Source organism: Nicotiana attenuata, unplaced genomic scaffold (assembly GCF_001879085.1).
Source record: "Nicotiana attenuata strain UT unplaced genomic scaffold, NIATTr2, whole genome shotgun sequence".
In the NCBI taxonomy this organism is placed as follows: Eukaryota; Viridiplantae; Streptophyta; class Magnoliopsida; order Solanales; family Solanaceae; genus Nicotiana; species Nicotiana attenuata.
This window is the reverse complement of record NW_017671166.1, coordinates 264,237-270,236: the sequence shown is the minus strand read 5'-3', so window position 1 is coordinate 270,236 and position 6,000 is coordinate 264,237.

Here is a 6,000-nt window from a genome sequence, read left to right as displayed (position 1 = left end):
TTAGAAGTTAGTTAGTTGGTTGAAGATACAGATGAGTATTATATAGCTTATACAGTACACTTTCATTTCTTATAAATGAAAATGCAATTTCAAGAATTTACAGAAATTCGTTCTCTAGAATTTCAACATATATCAGGACATAAGGACCTATTGTATGCCGTCCAAACAGAATAAATCTCTAAGGAGCATTATTTCAAATTAGAAGAATGCAACGAATTTGTCATAAATACACAAAGTAAAATGAATTGCTGGATTGAATTGAGTGATGCCATTGTACGAATAATTGATTACATCCTTAAAGGCATCACAAGTTTCAAATTCTGACACTTTTTTCCACTAAACATTTCTTTTCTTATAAATATTTACCACAATTATAGCTTTCGTTCTTTCAAACTTTAGTTTAATCTTTTTTTATTGGCAGGCAAAAACAAACATATCATTCTTTTGTGCTTTAGTGCAAAGCCTTTTTGCTACTTTTACGTAGTCAGAGGTTGAATTCCCTAAATAAAAATATAGAATCAAGCTTTCGGACCAATATTTTATTAGTCATATTAAGTCCATTATAAGGTGAATCTTGTGCTGTCGCCAAAAAGGATGAGAAGTTATAATAAATATACATTTTATGTAATAATTAGTGTATTCAGGATTTTTTGTAAAGAAATAAGAATCATATTCTAATATCAAAGCTTTTTCCAAATTAAGTACAGAATCATTTAAAGCCAATCACATCAAAACGTGACACGGAAAGAAGATAATAATGCTTTTAATAATTAGAGCTTATATTAAGTCAAAAGCACCTTGAATTGAGTCTGACCAAATAGAGAGAAAGAAGCATAAAAATAATGTGGAAAAGCTTAGAAACAAAGCATTTTAACACTTGGCATAAGACACGGCATTGAGAGATATGCCTAAAGTTATTGAAGGCTAATACTTAGTGGTATTAGGACAAACATATTCTTTTTAACTTTTCCAATTAATTTAACCTTTAAGATTTATTTGTCAAGAGATTATTTACAAGAGCTCAGTGATTGGATTCCGATTCGAGGTATAATAGAAAAAAGTTTAAAAATATTCAGATAAACATCTATAATAAGTGATAAAATAAGTACCTACTATAGCAAATTAAAGAACATGAATTATAGAAAATTATTACACCTTCTGTGTTTGAGTTAAATCTAATCGTAAAACTTTACCTAGTGTTTGGGATGTATTTGCGTGCCGTAACACTTGTAGACGGACCACCAAAGGATGTGGTGCAGTGAATGAGACTGTTCCTTCCTTAATCAGAGGTCTCGGGTTCGAGCCCTGAGTATAGAAAAATTCTTGATAGGAAGCGCTACTCCTCGAATGGGACCTTACCCAACACGAATTCGGATTAATGTTGATATCGAACATCAGGTGAAAAACAAAAAAACACTTGTAGACGGAAGAAACACCACTAATCTTTGAATCAATCGCTAACAAAAACCAAAATTGGAATATTATAAAGTAGCTATTAGCTAGAAAAGGTGGAGGTAGGGACAGCACGTACTGTAGTATCACAGTTGAAGCAGCATATGAATAGTGTGAGAATTTAAGTATCTAACTCAGAATTTTTGAATAAAGATTGAACTGACTCAGGACACTATTAATATCTTTGAAAACTTGTACACAAAAATATTTTATAACACTACTCGCACGTATAATGTAGGAAAAAGAATAGGTTAAAGAGTGGATCCAATTTAGGAGAGAGATCAGGCTCAATAGGCAAAAGACTGTGCCTGAGTTTATTATTATGGGAGAGTAATCTCAATAGGCAAATAAAGAGTCCATTAGTCATCGCCACTCACCTAGATTTTTTAAATTTTTGATCGCCAAATATTTATTTTACCTTCTAAATTATTAACTTTTATTTTCTTCTTTTTTTAGCATTTTAATATAATAATCGTTTTCACTTTTAATTTATATTATGGACTTACCTTACAAACAACAACAAATCCAGTGTATTATCTTACTTTAGAATAAGTAAATTTTATTTTTTAAATTAGAAAAATTAAAACACTATTTAAGAATATATAATGTTGGAATAATAGAGTATTGAGCATAGTAGAAAGTTAATTAGAACTATTTGTTCGTAATAATAATTTTGATATTAACAAAAAACACTCAAAAATTTATTACACAATTGAGAATGAAGAAAATAAAAGTTTTAAAATATATATTTCATGCACGTATTATAGAAAATTATCAATTAAAATAACAGTATTTTATAATATACATTATATATTCATGAATATTATGCTCAGTTATATTATTATTTCAACATTACAATGCTAGAAAAATATTTTTTTTTATTTTTTTTTAAATGTAATATTTTTTGTTCTATAGGTAAGTGCATAATATTGATTAAACACAGAAAAAATCATAATATTAAAAAAGCAAAAAAAATAAAGATAAAAGTTGATAATTTAGAGGGTAAAATAGGCATTGTCGATCAAAAGTTTGATAAATCTGGTTGATTGACCTTCTGAGTGTTATAGGCATAGTTAAGTGACTTTGTTGACGAAAGAAAAATAACTTTGATAAATAATTTCGGAAAGTTGAGTGACCATCTAATTAGGACTCGGCAAAATGGACCTGTTGCAAAGCTATATTAATTCAAGGATGTGATTTAAGAGAGAGATAATGAAAGAAGCGTGGAGCACCAACAAGGGTTGTGGTGGAGTGGTAAGTACTCCTTCATCCTTAACCAGAGGTCTCGAGTTCGAGCCCCTGGGTATGGAGTCGCCTTTGTTAGGGAGCGCTTTACCCCCCAATGTGGGACTTTCCGGCGCGAATTCGAATTTAGTCGGACCCTAATATGAATACCGGACACCGGATGGGAAACCAAAAAAAGAAAGAAGCGTGGAGCACCTCTAATGGGTTGAGTTGAGAAAAAGAAGCTTATTAGAGCCATAGAAATGAAGACAAAGGTGATTTTGGAAACGGGGTCACTAAAATTTAATTTGATATTTATGATTTTTAGGTATAACCCAACTTAAATGATTTTTATGCAAAATCATTTAATTAATGAGACCACAAGCAATATTGGCACAATCTGTATCATTCTATGTGCACTTCTATCATAATGTTGTAATATTTTGGCTGGCAGGTCTATTGTAATATTCTGGCTGGCAGGTGGTGCAGAAAAAAAATAGGTATTCCTAGTTAAAAATGTACCAGATTTATCGAGGGACTTACCAACAGTGTCCGTCGGAACAATTATTCATTTTCAATCCAGAATTCTTAATTAGCGAGGGAGTCCATCGGAAAGCTTGAACCAAATTTTCAAATTTTGTTGAAAATACCGACGGATATCCATTCGGATATGAATTTATTCATATTTTTACTTTTTAAGTTACTAATTTAAAATTCTAAACTTACCGATGGTGTCTGTCGGTATTATTAAATTATTATTTTTAATTTACCGAAGAATATCCGTTGGTGTTGATATTATTAATATTATATTATTTTATAATACACCGACGGATAACCGTCGATAAGTAAAATTATTTGACCAACTACTGTCAGAAATGTACCGATGGCGTCTGTCGGTAATTTACCGACGGATTCTGTCGGTTTATTTTATCGAGGAAGGATTTACCTACACACCACTTACCGACGGAAGTCCGTCAGTGTCACGACCCGGATTTCCCACCCTCGGGAGTCGTGATGGTGCCTACTATTAGGAGCTAGGCAAGCCAATTATTAATTACCTCTGTTAGCAAACATCAACAATATAATAAAACGAAGCGTTTAACAATATAAGCGGAAGTCTCAAATGTAAATAGCTGAAAGAAATGCGGAAATTCCAACACAAAACTCTACCCAAGATTTGGTGTCACCATACTCACGAACTTCTAAGATTTACTAAATACAATAGACTGAAAGAAGTCATAATCTGTTTGTTTCGGTACAAGGGATAACAAACTGAAATAGAGATAGAGGAGACTCCGGGCCTGCGGACGTAAGCAAGGCTACCTCGGTGTCTCTGGACTGAAGGTGTACTCCCAATCTACTGCTGCTGTCCAAAAGCTGCTCCAACACCGTGATCTGTGCAAAAGAGCACAGAAGTGTAGCATCAGCACAACCGACCCCATGTGCTGGTAAGTGTCTGGCCTAACCCCGGCGTGGTAGTGACGAGGCTAGAACCAGACTCCAGATAAACCTGTGCAGTTATATATAGTATATGGCGGAAAAGTAAACCGGCAATAAGCAGTAGAAGGGAGGGGGGGGTACATGCTTCGGGGGAACAATTTAACTTAACAAAAACCAAGTAAATAAGAAGGAACTGTACTGTATCCAAACCACGTAAAAATACTACTGTTGTGGCGCGCAACCCGATCCATGTTCATATTTCAATTGTTGCAGCGTGCAACCCGACCCATCATGTATAATCTGTTGCGGCGTGAAACCTGATCCAATATAACATTTGTTGCGGCGCGCAACCCGACCCAATACAATATCTGCTGCGGCGTGCAACCCGATCCAATACATTAACTGTTGCGGCGTGCAACCCGTTCCAAAAGCACAGCTTACAGTGATCACAACAACAATCCGGGCAAGGGACTAACCATAAATTACACTATCCTGGCAAGGGAACCCAACAGCACAAGTAAAAACGTCCCGGCAAGGGAGAATCAGCTATAACCAATCTCATTTCAACTTATAATTATCACTACTATCATTATTCTCATCCCTCGAGCACTTCTACGAAAATAACTAAGCCTTTACTCAATACCACGGATTTTCTCACTATTTCAATCATAACATTGTTCAAGAATACACAATTATCAAATTAAGACTCACGGTCATGCTCGACACCAACGTATAGATACTCGTCACCATGCCTATACGTCGTACCCAACAAGAAGCACGTAGCAAATATGACTCAACTTCTAATCCCTAAAGCTAAGGTTAGACCGAACACTTACCTCAACTTCCACGGCCAAATCAATCCTCAACAACCGCTTTCCCTCTCGAATTCGGCTCCAACTCAATCAAATCTATACAATAAGGACTTTATAATATCAATATATGCTAAACAAATCAAACCCAATGCCTAATTATAGATTTCCAAGCTTTCTTCCCAAAGATTCCAAAATTGCCCCCGGGCCCACTTGGTCAAAACACGAGGTTCGGACCAAAATCAAATCCCCCATTCACCCACGAGCCCGACTATATAATTTGTTTTCAAATTCGACCCCAAAACGAGGTCTAAATCAAAAAAATATAGAAAACTCTAACTCTACCCATTTCCCCCAATTTCTACCCTAAATCACATGATTTAAGCTTAGGAATTGGATAAATAATGATGAAAAATGAAGAAACAAGTTGGAATTTACTAACCCAAGTGGTCTTGAAGAAAGGGGGATTCAATGGACGTCTAAGTGCTTGGAGAAGAAAGGAGTTCGTGTATTTTTGAAGGAATCCGGTAGCTACTGTGTTCTGAAATTTAAAATATAACTGGCGAAATTTACCCTTCGCGTTCGCCAGATGGAGGTCGCGTTCGCGAAGGATGGGCTGGTCAAAACATCGCGAACGCGGGAAGCCAACGCGAATGCGTAGAAGGAAGAGGCTGGGGTCCAGGGAGTTGGCCTACGCGAACGCGTGGACCTACACGCGAACGCGATGAGGAAAAGCTGGGACCCTACGCGAACGCGGTCCAGCCATCGCGAACGCGAAGAAGGAAAGAGGGTTGGGCCCTCAGAGTTCAATAACTCTATGCGAACGCGAAGCAATGAATGCGAACGCGATGAAGAATGAAGCTGAAGCTTCGCGAACGCGTGAGATACTTCGCGAACGCGAAGAAGAAGCTGAGTTCTGCAACAGCTGAAGGAAACCTGCACATTTCCTAAGTTCAAAACCACCCCGGAACACCTCCGAAACACTCCCGAGCCCTCGGGGCTCCTAACCAAACACATACACTAACTCAACAACATCCTACGAACTTAACCGTGCGATCAAATCACCAAAATAACA